The following is a 16,578-nucleotide window of genomic DNA, read 5'->3' on the forward strand; positions in this document are numbered from 1 at the left end:
TGCCGATTTTCATACAAAATGGTCAACTTTGACATGATGTGCTGAATTTTTGGGAGCACCTGCCGGAAAGTGAGATGCTAGGTACAATTGTTCGAAATAATAGCAGTTTTTGATTTGAAAATGTATGTACTATAAATATTACTGCACCAGTTAAATTGAACTATTTGTAGTTCTGTGGCAAACGTTTCAGCTCAATTGATCTTAAGAGAACAAAGTTGTCAATTTTGTATGAAAATCGGCATGCGCTGTCATTATATCGAACAGCACTGTATGTGCGGACTTCTTGATAAGTGCAACATGATTTTATCTGGGCACATGGAAGTGCCCATATTGGATTTCGAATTGGTAATGAGCATGATTGACCTATATTGAATTTCGAATTTACGTACACTCACAGGTGCCAGTATTTTGTTATTTAATGACGCTTGGAATGTTCATGTCTCATATCGAAACAATTTACGTTACAGTAATCAAAACGAAACACGGACATGGTGAAGCATTCATTACAACGTAGAACTGAAGTGCAAATTACATATTGATTCTAACACACCGTTTGCATTCGCAATCGTATAGGGTGTCGCTACTACGACGTACATACTACACTTCACAATTAAATCATTTCCCCAATAAAATCGCTTATTGCACACGGTCGAGAGCAATTTTGTTTTACAGCAATGATAAATCTTGTCTGAAAAGTTAGCTAAGCCGTTTTTTTCGATTTTTGACGTATACAGCGGACGTGGGCTCCTTACAATGTTGCAATCATCCACGTATATCTTTAGAGGAAGTTGATTTAAACCTCACTGCACGTATTTAAATACAGTATCTTCCCGCTAATCCGGCTCTTATTAATCCGACGTCTCGAAAATCCGACATCACGGTCTCTTATGGAGCTTTTTTACATTGTTAGGTTTAAAACATTGAATTGTATGGATTTGACAGTCGGATTATCAGATGCACAGTGGGCCAGGAATTAAATCTAACAGGAAACAATTATTTATTATAGGGGAAATGGATGTAATGTCGGCCTAAATGCCCCTAATTTGGGCCCATACATAAATTCAGCAATCGACTAAATTTTCAATAGCGACCAAAAATATACATTAGTACCGTTCCAATGACGCGTTTATCTAGATAAAATTGATGAATGGCAGATTTTTAGCGATGGGCCCAATCTTAGATCCATAGGCCAACATTAGAGCCATTTCTCCTACGTCTTCAGTGAAGTTTCTTGGACTAATTAGGACTACAATTTGGTGGATAAAAATAGTTCAAGTTTTGGCCGCAAAGATGGCGTAGCGATAAAAACCCTTTAGAAGGGATGTAGTGGTAAGCATGACTGCCTTTCAAAGGGCCTGGGTTCAATCCCAGTCTTCGCCGCCTGGATTATCTGAGGCATAACAACTCTGATCACGCCTTTCTTCGGAAGGGAAGTAAAGCCGTTGGTCCCGGTCCATGAGTGTGGGTACTCAGTACGGAAAACAAAATCGACGGAAAACAAATCAAGGAAAAACAAAACTAACGATAGTGGACCAGGAATTAAATCTAGCTGGAAAAAATATTAGTGCTCTGGGATTGCATCCAATTAAGTTAACGACTTTACTGAAATTTCTTGGATTGATTACGACTACAATTTGGTGGATAAAAATAGTTCAAGTTTTGGCCGCAAAGATGGCGCAGCGATACACACTATCTTATTTCGCAAGATATACGTTTGCTGTCTTGGGCAACGTAGAATTTTATGAAAAGTAGTAGCCTAATTGATATAAATTTTGAATAAATGATATCATTTTGCGTTTACTTACGCGTTTTTTAGAAAATACATTCAGAAGATCATGTTTTTTTAAAATGTAATGTGATATATATTTTTCAGTACTCTAAAAATAATAGCATTGATCTGGAATAGATTGAACTGATCAGTACCGATTGAGGAAAAATGGTAAAAGTATTCTATGGAACGAATGTTCAAAAAATAATACCAAAACCTTAATTTCAGGCAAATTTTATAAAATTTAGTATAATTCAGTTGTTTGAAGATGTACAGCTTTTATATCTTGAGCAACTTTTCACAGAACTCCACGATCTACAACTTTGACTAAGACAGCAAACCTCTATCTTACGAAATAATTTTTTTTAATCGCTGCGCCATCTTTGCGGCCAAAACTTGAACTATCCAAGAAACTTCACCGGAGACGTCAACTCAATTGAATGTAATGAGCGTTAATATTATTTTCCGGCTAGATTTCATTCCTGGCCCACTGTGAGTTGTGATTTACCGTTCGTCAATTAGTGTTTAGGGTTCTACGTTTGTTTCGTCGTATGCGTTAAAACAATGGAAACAAAATGCTTAAACTAACTGTTTTTCATCACTTCACTCATTAGCGCCGCATAGCGAGACGAGCTGTAGTTAGACTGTTAACCGATCGTCTTTATAATATTGATCACCTACACAATATTGTTTGGACACAACACAACAAATTGGGATCTCGTGATAAAGTATTTGAAAGGATCTCGTGGTAAAGCATTTGATTTGACTTCACAGTCAAATTGTATGATGCTGTATACCATATCGATCATCTGTTTACTCGGCAGCAACCATTGTGTGGTCCTCCTCATTGTTCTTCATCAGCAGTTCTTTAGGTCGATGCGTCGTCAACTTTGGAAAGCAACCATTTCATGATGAGTGTGTGAGTGATGACTACGTTTTGCGTCCATTGCTGCAATGGAAGCGTTTTGCCCCCCGTTGACGAAACTGCCATACAATGAAACCACTGGATGCGGATCCCGTTCTGATGGAGGAGGCTTATAGGATAGCGGAAGATAAAGTGTTTATTGTGTTGTACCTTTTGAGTTTTACGATGTTTTGTATAGAGCACAAGAATCCTCGGCTCTGTAAAGTTAATTCGATTGAGCCTTATCAAATATATTAATAAAGAATATCATATCTAATATTTGTAAGAAGGGTTCGATCTCACCATAGCTGGATAAATGCAGGTTTAAATATCAGATCCGTTTTTCAGGGTTGCCAGTGAATTTTCATTTTGAAATTCCCGGTTTTTTCCGGTTCAAATCTAAAACAAACTCTCGGCTGTTATTATTCAGCAAAAAACGAAAATGTTGAAATGATTGCAATATCACATTATTTGCGAGATATTTAGTACCAATTTGAATAACGTTTTTAAGTTAGAGCCCTTTTGTGATTTCGAAAGAAAAAAGTAGAAGAGTCTGTGCCTAGGGGCACGAACGGAAGCTTGACGTAGGACCGCTAGTGGACGGAACAAATGTGAAGAGCATTTGTAGCAAATTTGTAGTAATCTTTTTCAAAGAGAATGTTGATTAAGAAAATCAATCAAAATCACTGCTTCCAAGTTTGGTTACAAGATTACAACTCTGGAGAGCATTTTGTGTGGTCGTTGGGGGCTTGTGGTTCTGAATATGGACAAACAGGCACAGATAAATTCTATTCCAACTCTTTACTGATATTAAGCTTGATGGCCCTGAAAAGAGCCGTTTTATTGTAGAGGACTGGCCACTTACGCTTGGCGTGTTTAGTGAGGGTGACACAACATGATTTTAAAGTCAGATATTGTTTAAGGAATTTAAACCTACATTGGTCTATTCAGCTTGACTGAGCCCCCTTAAATTTGGATGAATCTGTATAAATGTATTTATACAGATTTCTGTATACATTATTTAAAAATTACCTAAGCCGGTTAAGCTAATTTTGAAGTTTTAAAATACATATAAATTGGAGTCACAATGAGGGCATTTTTGGACCACTAATGGCACTTAAGTAAAATCAAAATGTGTTTCGGCTTTCGCTCTTACTTTAAATGATTATTTTACTGTTTCTATGACAGTTTTAAAAACAATTGCAAAACATTTTAACCGGTTTCGAGTGAATCAAAATATGGGTAAATTCATACACTAAAGCAAAATAACCATGGTTTAAAGGTAAAATAAAGCCGCACAAGTGTTCTGCACATACACTCAGAATTGACAGCATTAGAACGAATCAGGTGTGAAACTTAAAGAATATGTAAAACGTTCTCACCGATGAGTGGCAACTCGAAAATTATACATTGAAGAATTAACGATTTAGATATAAAATCGGCGGGATATCGTTTTTGGCTTAGATTCTCCCCATTTGGAATAATATTATTTGCTGAAACATAGCTAAATTACCGAACACGGCCATAAATTCTGGGTGTATACGACTCAGCAATTAGCCCCAGTATGTTCAGCTGTCAATTTTCACTCAATTCTGCGATCAACGAAACCCGTAACTATCGTCACAGAATCATGGATATATTGATTTGAGAAAAAATATAAAACTAGCGATAAATACACAAAACGTTTAATAAACTTTTGACGTAGGTTACGTCTTTGGGCAACATATTGGGGGTGCAATAAAAAAAAACGAAATCAACCACGTTACGAAAAGTGGTCAGGTTTTGACCACTTCTAACTCTGCTAATAGCGTATGACATTTTAATTCTAAACAAGCCAATCAATTGGAATTTTTTCAACGAATGTGCTAAAATGAACACTTTATCACTATTGAAAATTAAGCAAATTTCAAACTGTTACAACGGTGATCAAAATTATCACCGATTGCCTGCGAAAAGCGCTTTCCCAAACACAGATATCAAAATCGATTTTCATTCGGTCTAGCCGAACGGCGCTTATTCAAACATCGTGTGTGGTGGTGTCCGGTCGGTCGTCATCAGCAGCAACAGGAGCAGTGCTTTCGGCGCGAGGCGTTGAACATTGTTCTCTAGTATCCAACGAAAGCATGCTTGCAAGCAGCGAGCAGCAGCAGCCCACATGAGCGTCCATCCACCGAAGAAGGAGGAAGAAGCCGCACCGCTACTGATCGAATTCAGTAGCTCTGCGTGAGTCGCTGTGAGCCATCCATGCCAAGCGCGTCACCCTCGTTGCAAGCAACATACAGCTCGATAGCATCATCTGTGTTGAACACCCTAATAGCTCAGCATTACTCAACAATCACGACAAAGCTCTTTGATAATGTTCCCAGCAACCAAACGCTTATGATCAAATGCGTAACAGTATTGAAGTGGTACATACGAATTCTCACAATGATCGAATACCACATAACCTAGTCAATTATCCAGAAACACTTCGAATAAAGGTAAGGTTTTCTCCAGGACGCAAGAAAAAAGCAAACAAATCTCGAATTTATATGATTGATCGCGGATATCTCGCAATTGGAACATTTTAGCAAGAAATTCCTTAAATCAATTTTCGCTTTTTCATTATCTATTGAATAAACCAAAAATTCTGTGCGTTTTGTGCACGAAAATGCGTAATTTTGTCATCAGAAAACGAGGCGTTTCCGTGATAGGAAAAAGTGGTTTCCCTAACACAGTCGCCGAATATTGATACCGAGCACGTCATACTACGTCAAATTTAGCGTTGTGTTTTGGATATAACCTCTGCTTTTTTTTCCAATGGACAAACCCCCAGATGTGTGCCTTTAGGAAGGAATACAGTAATGACCCGATTTTGTTAGCCCTTCTCTTTCCATCAAATCTTTTTATCTTTCAATAATTCCACATAATCATAATTCCAAAGCTTTCCAATTCATCTTCAGGATGGACGTTTCTTTTTCTTCGCATTTCAAGCTTATTGCTTATGGCATATTAGCTTATTGCGTGCTCTTAACTTAGTGTTCTAGATGCACTTCCACAGTTATTAATTGAGAGCTTTCGATGCCTGTACCATTTCTGCATTAGTATAATTGTGTAGTAATCATATACTAGCCCAGGGAAGTCGAGCAATTTTCCAATCCGAAAAATTCTTAGACCGGACAGGGAATCGAACCCAGCCACCTTCAGCTTGGTATTGCTTTGACCGACTGAGCTAAGGGAGGCCCCAGATGGATGTTTAAAGTATACTTTTGTGCAGTAAGACCACTGAAAAAGGGCATGAGTTTCTTAAAACATTAGAGGGGCTGAGAAAATCGGGTGATTACTATATCACTCTCCGAAAGTGGAACCTTGATCGGGTTGAATCGACCGTGACCAGGTGGAAGAGTAGCGCATGGTCAGAGTGGTCCGGTGAATTTTCTAAAAACTGCTACGGAATATAACATATATTCGTTTGCCTAAGCAAGATAAGCAAGATATTTGTGGTGCAAGCCTGAACGATTATGATCGAATATAATGGTTGAATCCTTCCGCAGAGGTAATTCTATATGAATGCCTTTATGACTATAGTTTTCGTACTGATGTCGTCAACGTCAACGAAATTGAAAACATACCAAGGTGTTCCTAGTAGTCGTAGTGCTATGTTGTGATATGAGGGGCTTGGTGGCCTGTTGATGAATTTTTTTGCTTACTGAGCAGAAGGTCATGGATTTGATCCCAGGCAGTCTCAGACAGTTAAAGATCACCCACAACACGCTATACTGACTGATCAAAAAATGTTATTAGCTACTAATCCTTTCATGTGGGGTGAGTGTAATTTTGTAATATTTATGTTATGCGGGTAGAAAATCATCTCGTTAAGGTTTTATACCAAAAAAAAAAGTCATTCTGGAAAAACACAAGCAAGTTTATGCTACAGTCTATATATAAAACCGCCATTACATTTGTTGTAAGAAACATATACAGTGGATGTAAGAAATCTACACTTAAATATGATGTTCATGCCAATTGTTTTGCGTGTAACCACGATCACATGATTCATCAAATCGATTCTATTGAATAGCTTTATGTCACTCTGCTTGAATGATCGTCGTTCGTAGTGGGTTGTTGTGATGTAAGGAGCTTAATGGCCTATTAGCAACCGTTTTTGTTTACTGCGCACAAGATGCACATTACAGAGGTACGAGGGTCTGTGCTACACATTTTAGGTCATTTGTGACTGAGGGTCGTAGTTGATGACGAAATGCACAACGGAAAGAAAGAAGGAATACTGCTCTCTCTGTACGATGATCAGAAAACCCGTGGGCAGAGAATCGAACATTTAAGATTTTTTACAAAAAATCGGCCATTTTGGATCTTGTAATTTCATTTTTTTCACAATGATGTTTTCATAATTTTTCAATAAATTGTTACACACAAATTTCACTTCTGATCTAAATGACGTCTGAGAAAAGTTTTAGAAAAAAAATAAGTCTTTCTGGGAAAAATATACATATACTTTTTTTTTTAATTTTGAGTAAAAGTGTTACAAACTCAAATATCAAAAAGTAGATCTTAATTTTTTATAATTAAAAAAAAATTGAAACTTTTCAAACATTTTAAATGATGGACACTTTGAAATTGGCAAAAATCGATGAACTTTTGGCTAGTACGCTTTTCCATTTAATGTCTACACAGGAAACAATATTTGAGACAGTCTAAATCGTTATCTATGCAAAAATTCAATAAAAAAGCTTGTTTTGAATGTCCATTTTAAAGGGTCCATGGCTTTAAATACTTCAGCCCCGTAACGTGGGTAAATCACCTTTTCGTGGTACGTTACGGGATGTAAGATCTACCACCGATTCCTAGTCCTGACTACTTCAACCTAGGGGAACAGGATATTTCAGTAATCCAAGGAACACATCTTAGTCCTTGTTACTTTGTATGCCTTGTTGATAGTGATAAGACTCGGCTAGTTAATCTTCATTTGTGTGATTCCTAATCTTCTATTCGTTGTTCCCTAGTTTGAAGTGGTTAAGACTAGGGTTCTGATGCATGGTCATTATCGGTGTCATTCCTTAATTTTGTTGCTAAGGAATCCAATTTTGACTGACAAAGGGCGCGCCTTTGGAGGGTGTTTCAACACTCCGAAGGGTATAAATAGCGGGACCTTTCAATTAGAGTTAGTCCTTGCGATAAATGCAAGAGTGGCAACTGTAAAAAAATCGAACACTTCATTATTTCTCAATAGTGATGGAGTAATACGACATGCACTAAACTAAGGACACGGGATATACTACAATAGATCAATTTACTGGTCGCAGTAGTGTTAGGTTCCGAAAGGAAGAAAAACAAAATTCAATAGTTTGAATTTTTCATGAACTTTAAAAAATAAAATAAATTAAAATATCGAAAATACACTTTTTGTAATATTTCAGTTTTTAGCACTTTCACTTTAGCACTCAAAATTACTAAAAAAAAACCACTGTGTATATTTTTCCCAGAAACACATTTCTTCTCTAAATAACTTTGTCTCAGACGTCATTTCGATCAGAAATTAAGTTATAGTGCTACAATTTGTTAAAAAATGTCAATAACGCCATTTTGAAAAACAAATTTTACAAGATCCAGTATGGTCGTACTTTTGCAAAAATGTGAACCCATGACACACAATTATCCAAAGTTTCTTGTTAATCGGAGAAGGTCGAGTCAATTTTTTTATTTTTTTTTATCATATTCTGCCTAGCCCGTAAGATCTGTAAATGCTTCTGAAATTTTAAATTAAAATTTAAAACAAACAAATAACTAACCAACCTCAAAGGTGGTATCAATTCTTCAATTCATTCTAAGCTGCTGCTTTGAAAATTCCCAGATTGGTGGAAAATTTTCCTGATAATATCAGGTTTGCCAGCAGTTCAAGTTCCATGATTCGTTCAAGGGCATGCGTTCACGGAATCCGTGGAAAAGCAAGCATCGAATTAAATTTTCATATCTATACAAGATGATGAGATATGTCGCCTGGAAACGCGAACAGATGGAGCAGATACGCTGAACCCTGTCCTTGAAAGATCAATCGTTTATAAAAATAAAAACCATCGAATGTTAATACGAAATGGAACTGCAAGTACATTCAACCTATTATATCAACGAGGGACCTCTTTAATCTAAATTTCTGATTCCGTGAAACTTCAACAGCTTGCCAGACACAATTTTCGTATCTTTGTGCGCTGTTTCCGGGAAAGCTTGCATAAGCCGAGTGCGCTCGATTTTCGAATGATATCTTATATCAATTTTCATTGAATAATAAATACCGTGGAATAGGAGATAGGAAATCTGTTGGTAAATTGGAAAAATCAAAAAAACCAGCGGTATTTTCCGAATGCTAATACATACACCGAAACCATGGTGCGTGCATAGGATGTGCAATTTCATCCATCGCAAACAATAAATAGTGTTAGCGTTGCTACGATTTTGAAACTACAGGAAATTGATTGGCTAGTGTTGTTGACATTGATTTTACCATCCGGAAGAAGGTGGGCAAGCCATCTTCTCTTTCGTCAATGATTGAGCCCAATTCTATCGTGTTGTGAGGCCCGAACATCTACTCGGCGGTTTCCCTTCGTTAAGTCCGATTGTACATACACTAATTGAGGAGGACACTGCTCAATCTGTGTTGCTTGAGGGGCCAGAGGGAATAATGCTTCATATACCGCTTTCGAAAGCTATTCCATATCGCTTATGCTGATTAGACTATTATTATTCTGATATCTGATTACATCATTTGCATACGATCAGGAATGGTGGAAATTGGAACGCAATCTCCTCACCATGCCTGCATACAAACGATTTGGAAATTGAGACAACATTTTTGTGGCCGAATGCAACGGTTCAATTGCAAACAGGGTCATTTAGTTATGAAAAATAATTGACTCATCACGATAGATCCTTTCCAAAGCTTCTGATAGCCAATTCGCTATCAATACGGATTATTCAACGGGTTTCCGCTACACATCATCAACATTTCAACAACCGGGGATGCATCCGTTTATAATCCTCGGAGTTCGGTATGTTTCACATAACACTGTATTTTAAATGCCTAGTATTTCGGTACTCATGTGGGGCTCTGTGAATCTATTCAAACCCAGAACTGAATGTCTCTGGAAGGACGTATTATTGCTGAATGGAGCAGCTGCGCTATATCACATCAATTAGCACCAATTGTCTCTCATAATCAAAACCCATTGATACTGACGGTCCGGGTAGGACTGACATATTTCTGTGGACATCACCATCGTGGACGCGTTATGAGTGAGAGACTGTTAATATCTTCTGCATGATAGTCACATTTATCATGTTATAAATTTGTTCAGAAATGTATGCGCTGAAATAAAATCGCTAAACTTATGCAATTTAACTCGTTCGCACAGCACGTCCAACACCCCTTCGCATAACTCCAAACCGCACACTGACCCGCAAGGCGAACATAACCAGAGCAAACTAGCCATCCAATATGGTGACAGGGCGTACGAAAACAATCACTATCCTACTATCAACACTATCAATTCGATTTGCGGTGTACAATCACGGCCCGTACGTTGGTGTCGAGAGTTTGCAGCACACAATCGCGCGCCGTATCATAGTCATAGAACGTAGAATTTGCCGAACGACTGCGGGAGTGACTGAAAAGCATGCTCAAATCGTCGAGTAGCGCATTTTTGCGGTTACTTGGTGGCGTTGCACTGACACGATAAAGTGCGGGAAGGAATTTCATTACAGTTGATCAGTTGGGGTTTGGGTTTTATGCCGGAAAACTCTGCCGTTGCAAATGGCGACGGGGTGGCGTTTTCAGTGAGGTGTGTGAATGAAAGTTGAAAAGCGAAACAGCATCGGTGCTGCGGTGGATCTATTGACCATAAATTGTTAGATGAGAACGATAAATTGCATTTGAGAAGTGTGCATACATCAATTATTCAGCTAAACTGGGTGACTGGTGGAAGCAGTATTTGACAGAGTTCCGTATAATACGCAAAACTTATGCGGGAAATCGAAAAATAGAATCAACGTGTTTATTGTAGCATGGATGTGCTGCATAATGGGGCAAACTCTTTTTTTTTTCTAGGTTGTGGACACGAATAATAGGCCGTTCCAAACTTTCAAAGGTTGGTCGTACAATCACAGACAAACAGAAATAGCACATTGAATATTTCTCACTGTAAAATATCGTCGCTAAAACACTATCGCCACCTATTGGGTACACTGTAATGGGCAGTACGCTCAACAGATGGCGATAGTGTGCAAATGTCAAACACAAGGCAATTGACTATGTGCGCCTCGGGTGGCGGTACTACCAACTAAGAAACCGTAACGTGGGTAGATCACCTTTTTGTAGCCTGACTACTTCAAACTAGGGGAACATGATTTTTCAGTAATCAAAGGAACACATCTTACTTTGTATGCCTTGTTGATAGTGATAAGACTCGGCTTTGTCGTCCACCGAGGATGATCTTGAAACAAGCAAAAAATGAGTTAGTTAGTCTTCATCTATGTGATTCTTAATATTCTATTCGTTGTTCTATAGTTTGAAGTGGTTAAGACTAGGGTTCTGATGCATGGTCATTATCGGTGTCATTCCATTCATTGCTAAGGAATCCAATTTTGACTGACAAAGGGGCGCTCCTTTGGAGGGTGTTGCAACACTCCGAAGGGTATAAATAGCGGGAACTTTCAATTAGAGTCGGATCCATGCGATAAATGCAAGAATGACAACTGTAAAAAATCAAATACTTCATCATTTCTCAATAGTGATGGAGTAATACGACATGCACTAAACTAAGGATACGGGATATAGGGTTAACTACCCCATTTACGGCCTATTAAGCACAACCCGCACTTAGCCTTTCTTAATCTAGCGCAGTTTAGCACCAAACGGAATGTTATCATGTTATCAGATTTGATAAAGATAAACCAATCGTTAAGATATTGTCAAAAGTCTAATACTGCTTCTTGACGCCAAACTCGGCCTACGGATTCTAAACTCGGCCTAACGCATTGAAACGCCAAATAATTCACTTCGGCCTATCGGATGAAGATAAAAATTGATTCGGTCGGAGCGCTTCTTTTGTTTTTGAGAGTGCAAACCTTCATATCACGCGTTCTCATTGACTTCGTTTGGTAGCTTATTAACTAAAGTATCGCCCCAAACGCATAATTGGCGTGTTAACTCTGATATCATGGATTTATTTGAAGTTGTCTGCCCGATAGGCCCAAAATGGGCGATTAGGCCGAAGTAGTTCTCTACCCTACTACAATAGATAAAATTTTTGTTCGCAGTGGTGTTAGGTCCCGAACAGAGGCAAAAAAACTTGTTTAATATTTACGATTTTTTTAATCTCATAAAAAGGCAAATTTTTGAAATATTTTAATCCTTGGACAATTTTTAAAAACGTGAATTCCTTGGAATTTACCTCAGAATTACCTGGGATCTCTTTTTTGAGCTCCCTAAAGATGATTACAGGAACAAACTTGAAATTATCCATAGCATTCCTTTGAAATTTACCTAAAAACTTCGATGAAAAATTCCTTTAAATTTTCTTCAAATCTTCTTTGCAATACTCCTAATTGTACACACTTAGAAAAATTCTCGGAGGATTTTGTATGACATATTTGTTTACGTATCATGCATTATGTTAAAGCTGGATTCAGTCACGATTAAATTATTTAATTCTAAGCAGTGTTCGGAAATACTCAGAAACCTAAAACTCAAAACCCACGAGACCATTCCCGGCCAAATAGGATAAAAAATGTGACTAGACCTTCTGCGATATGCATTGAACTTTGCTTAATTGTGTGCTATGGGCAATCATTCACATTTTTGCAAAAATTCGGCCATTTTGGATGATGTAATTTTGACACTTTAGGATATAGAAACTTCTGTAATACCTTAAGATTCAACAAACCATCATTGAATTTTCAATCATCAAAAGCAGACATTTTGGTTGGCAGAATTTTGAATTTGAACGAAAAAAACTGCTTTTGATTTTTTGATGATGATTGAAAAAACAATGATGGTTTGTCAAACCTTAAACCTTAAAGCGATAAGAAAAAAATGTCATTATTCTGAAACTAGGAAAATTTTCCAAGATTACTTTACAATTTTTGCGGCCTGATATTTTTAACATTTGGAACGTCCTTAAAAAATCACAGTTCTTGGAAAATTAATATGCTTCTGAAACATTGAAAACATTTTATGATCTTGGACATAGAATTTTTTTCTAAAACCTGGACCTGGAAAATTTTTGATTCTTAAATACAAGTCCGGAAAAAATATTATGCAAGAAGATTTTTGATTGGTTTAATACTAAAGCTACTGGGTTACATTTTTTTTATTTAAAAGAGAGAGGAGAGAGAGAGAGAGAGAGAGAGAGAGAGAGAGAGAGAGAGAGAGAGAGAGAGAGAGAGAGAGAGAGAGAGAGAGAGAGAGAGAGAGAGAGAGAGAGAGAGAGAGAGAGAGAGAGATCGAAGAGCCGTCGCGGAAAGTACCGAAGTTCGTGTGAACAGTAAAGGGGTTCTTTCCATCAGTTTTTTTACTGTGCTTTCGACAAACGTTTCTACGTAGAAGGATGCTTGAAGCTCATCATGTAGCACATCCTTCCGATGAACTCCATCTAATGGAAAGGTCGCAAGATGCTGCTGGATCCCTTTTACAGACGCTGTGAACAGCAAAATGTCCAAATCAATCTAGCTCAGCAAACCTGACGATAATACAAGCGTACTAAAATAATATGTAAAATGGTTAGGACGGATCTCTTATAAATTAGCGCGAAGTGACAGATTGTTTCTTGTATTGACGATCATAGTCAGATAACTAGCAACAAGTTTTCGTCGTCAATAGAAACTAACAGAGTGTTTACTAGGGTTAAGGAATGCAATTAGTCCCATATTGCTATAATTCAGACAGATACATACAATGAACTATCCACGACTACAACTCTATATTCCCAAACTCGATAACTTATCATAAAGCCTGGTTACAAGTAAATGTGGACACAGGTTAATGCAAGCGTTTCTAAGTTATAGGAGGATTCTCGTGGACTGTTTACAAGAAAGCTATCATTATTAACTTATTCATTTATCCCTAATAAAAAATACCGTACCCGAACGATAACCCAAATGATGGGCTATACGACAAATGTTTTGGATGATATCCTGAAAACGTCGTTAAGCAAAATAACCATTTTATATAAATTTTATCAGGGATGTCATTTGAAAGCTGAACGAAAACCCTGCAATTGGGCCATTTATGATTTTGAAGCGTTTTAATGCGGCTAAGTTTTCATTTCATCAATGAAATCCTTCAAATTTCGTTGAAACTTGTTCGTATACAGGACTGAATCGATTTTGGCTAGGGGAAAGTAGGTAAAGGCGGACACAGTAGGAAAGATGGACACGGCTTCGGATATTTGGTTATACATCTTGAAGAGTTTATATTTCCTGCTTTTTCCTACGTGAATTAATTATTGTGACTGTCAAGCACACATCTGGTGAAAGACCGGTAGTTATTTTAATTAGTTCTCAAAAATTATTAACGTTTAAAAAACAGCTATCAAGTGGGGAAAGCCGGACACTCTATGGTAGGGAAAGACGGACACAGAGATGTTGAATTCATTTTGATTATGTTTGATGCCTAAAAATTACCTTCGAAAGAGCAACTGAAAGTCATGGACCAATCAGCAATTGGAACAGGCTTTGAATCGGTAAAGTAACGGGTTAAGTTAAGCTAAAGTTAAGTTAAAGGTTAGTTTAAGTCATGTTAAAGTTAAGTTAAAGTTAAGTTAAAGTTATGTTAAAGTTAAATTAGAGGTAATTTAAATTTAAGTTAAATTTAAAGTTAAAGTCAAGTTAAAGTTAAGTTGAATTTATTTTCTTCTTCTTCACATTTCAAGCTTATTGCATATCGCATATAAGCTTATTGTGTGCTCTCAACTCAGTGTTCTAGATGCACTTCCACAGTTATTAATTGAGAGCTTTCGATGCCTGTATCATTTTTGCATTGGTATCATTGGCAAGTCCAGTCACTCTTCTATGTCCAGGGAAGTCGAGAATTTTTCAAACTCGAATGGACTTGCTTTGTAGCTGCACCTTTACCGACTGAGCTAAGGGAGGTTGAATTTATATCAAAGTTAAATTAAAGTTATGTTAAAGTTTAATTAGAGTTATGTTAAAGACAAGTTAAAGTTATGTTAAAGTTAAGTTAAAGGTAAGTTAAGGTCTTGTGTAAAGTTATGTTGAAGTCACAGTTTAGTTGAAGTGAAGTTAAAGTTAAGTTAAAGATATGTTAAAGAGTTATGTTTAACTTAAAGTTAGACTAAAATTATGCTAAAGTTAAGTTGAAGGTAAGTTAAAGTTATGTTAAAGTTTAGTTAAAGTTAAGTTAAATTTAAAGTTAAGTTTAAGGTAGGTTAGTTATTTCGAAGTTATGTTAAAGTTAATGTCAAGTTTAACATAACTCTAATAGAGGTTAGTTAAATTTATGTTAAAATTAAGATAAAATTGCGGAGATGAACCAGCCTACGGCTGAAAATCTCCTAAATAAAGAAAAAAAAAAATTAAAATTAAAGTTTAGGTAAGTTAAAGTTATGCTAAAGTTTAATTAAAGTTAAGTTAAAAATAAGTTAAAGTTATGTTAAACATAAGTTAATGTTATGTTAAAGTTAAGTTAAAGTTATATTAAAGCTAAGTTAAAGGTAAGTTAAGGTTATTTTAAAGTTATGTTGAAGTCACAGTTTAGTGAAAGATTAGTTAAAGTGAAGTTAAAGTTCCCTGCCCTTTGGTTCAGTGAGGGTTAGGGTGCATTCTGCCAGGTTGGTCGAGGCAGATTTTATGTGTGGGTAAGTGATGAACATTGTTATGTGCAATTCACTTTAAACGGTGCATTTCATATTTCATCACATGTAGTTCCAAAGAGCCAGAACGAAATGTGGCACTTGCGAAGATCACTGGTTGATACGATATGACGGAACATTGATACTAATTGTATAAAACACAAGTAAATTCTTCCAGAAATTAGTTAAGATATTGCACAATGTTTTAACAATGTTGCTAGCCAACCAATTTAATATTGCATTGAAATACTTTAAATCTTGTTAAATTCAAAAGTTCCCTAATTTCACATCCGTTGAACCATTCTGAATGGCCATCCCGTTGTGGTTATAGCACAGCATTGTAAATAAGGCATATATCTATATCATTCCAATACCATGGAGTCATCAAAGTAAAAGTGAAAGAAGAGCTGCAAAATGGAGCACATGCGATACGGCAATGGAGTGATGCTCGCATTGGTCTTACGGTTATAAGACGAAACTAGAAGATCATCATACAAAGATAATGGACGTCGAAATATCGTAGAACACATCAGAAATAACATGGAAGACTTTTGGGAGACTAGTAGAGACTATCAGTGATGCAGAGAAGGACAACGAGTTCACAAATAGGCACGAAAATTGGACAGAAGGGTGAAGAAGCAGCGAAAGTTGGTGAGATTGTTTTAAATTTTTAATTTTTATTATTGCTCATATATACAAAACTATGCTGGGATTGGGAAGGAACCATTAGGGCACCTCATTGAAACGATTTGGATTAGGAGAGTGAAATTGCCAACACCCTGTTGTTAACATCTCGTGGGAAAAGGGCGGGCTCTTCTCCACACTCATTTGGGGTATCCTTCTGTTGGACGGCTCGTTTTTTGACCAATTGTACGATCATGTGGCTGGAAGGAGATTCTCTACCATCTCGTGGAGGCGTATAGGTGAATTTACCTATCGATCCACCAAACCCGTTTTTGGTCCTTCATACAGTGACATGTTGAGGACAATCAGAGGTTATTAAGCTTGATCAAATCAAACAGTTAGGAGCGCCCACTGCTATCCGA

At 37.0% G+C, this 16,578-nt stretch overlaps 1 protein-coding gene across 6 annotated transcripts in view; it reads right to left on the reverse strand.

The window, feature by feature from the left end:
- Ctr1A (Copper transporter 1A) overlaps nt 1–16,578 on the reverse strand; it is a 142,110-nt gene that overhangs the window by 44,398 nt on the left and 81,134 nt on the right. The window lies entirely within an intron of this gene.

Source organism: Ochlerotatus camptorhynchus, unplaced genomic scaffold (genome assembly GCF_037179485.1).
Source record: "Ochlerotatus camptorhynchus isolate MF236.1 unplaced genomic scaffold, CSIRO-AGI_Acam_v1.1 ptg000151l, whole genome shotgun sequence".
In the NCBI taxonomy this organism is placed as follows: Eukaryota; Metazoa; Arthropoda; class Insecta; order Diptera; family Culicidae; genus Ochlerotatus; species Ochlerotatus camptorhynchus.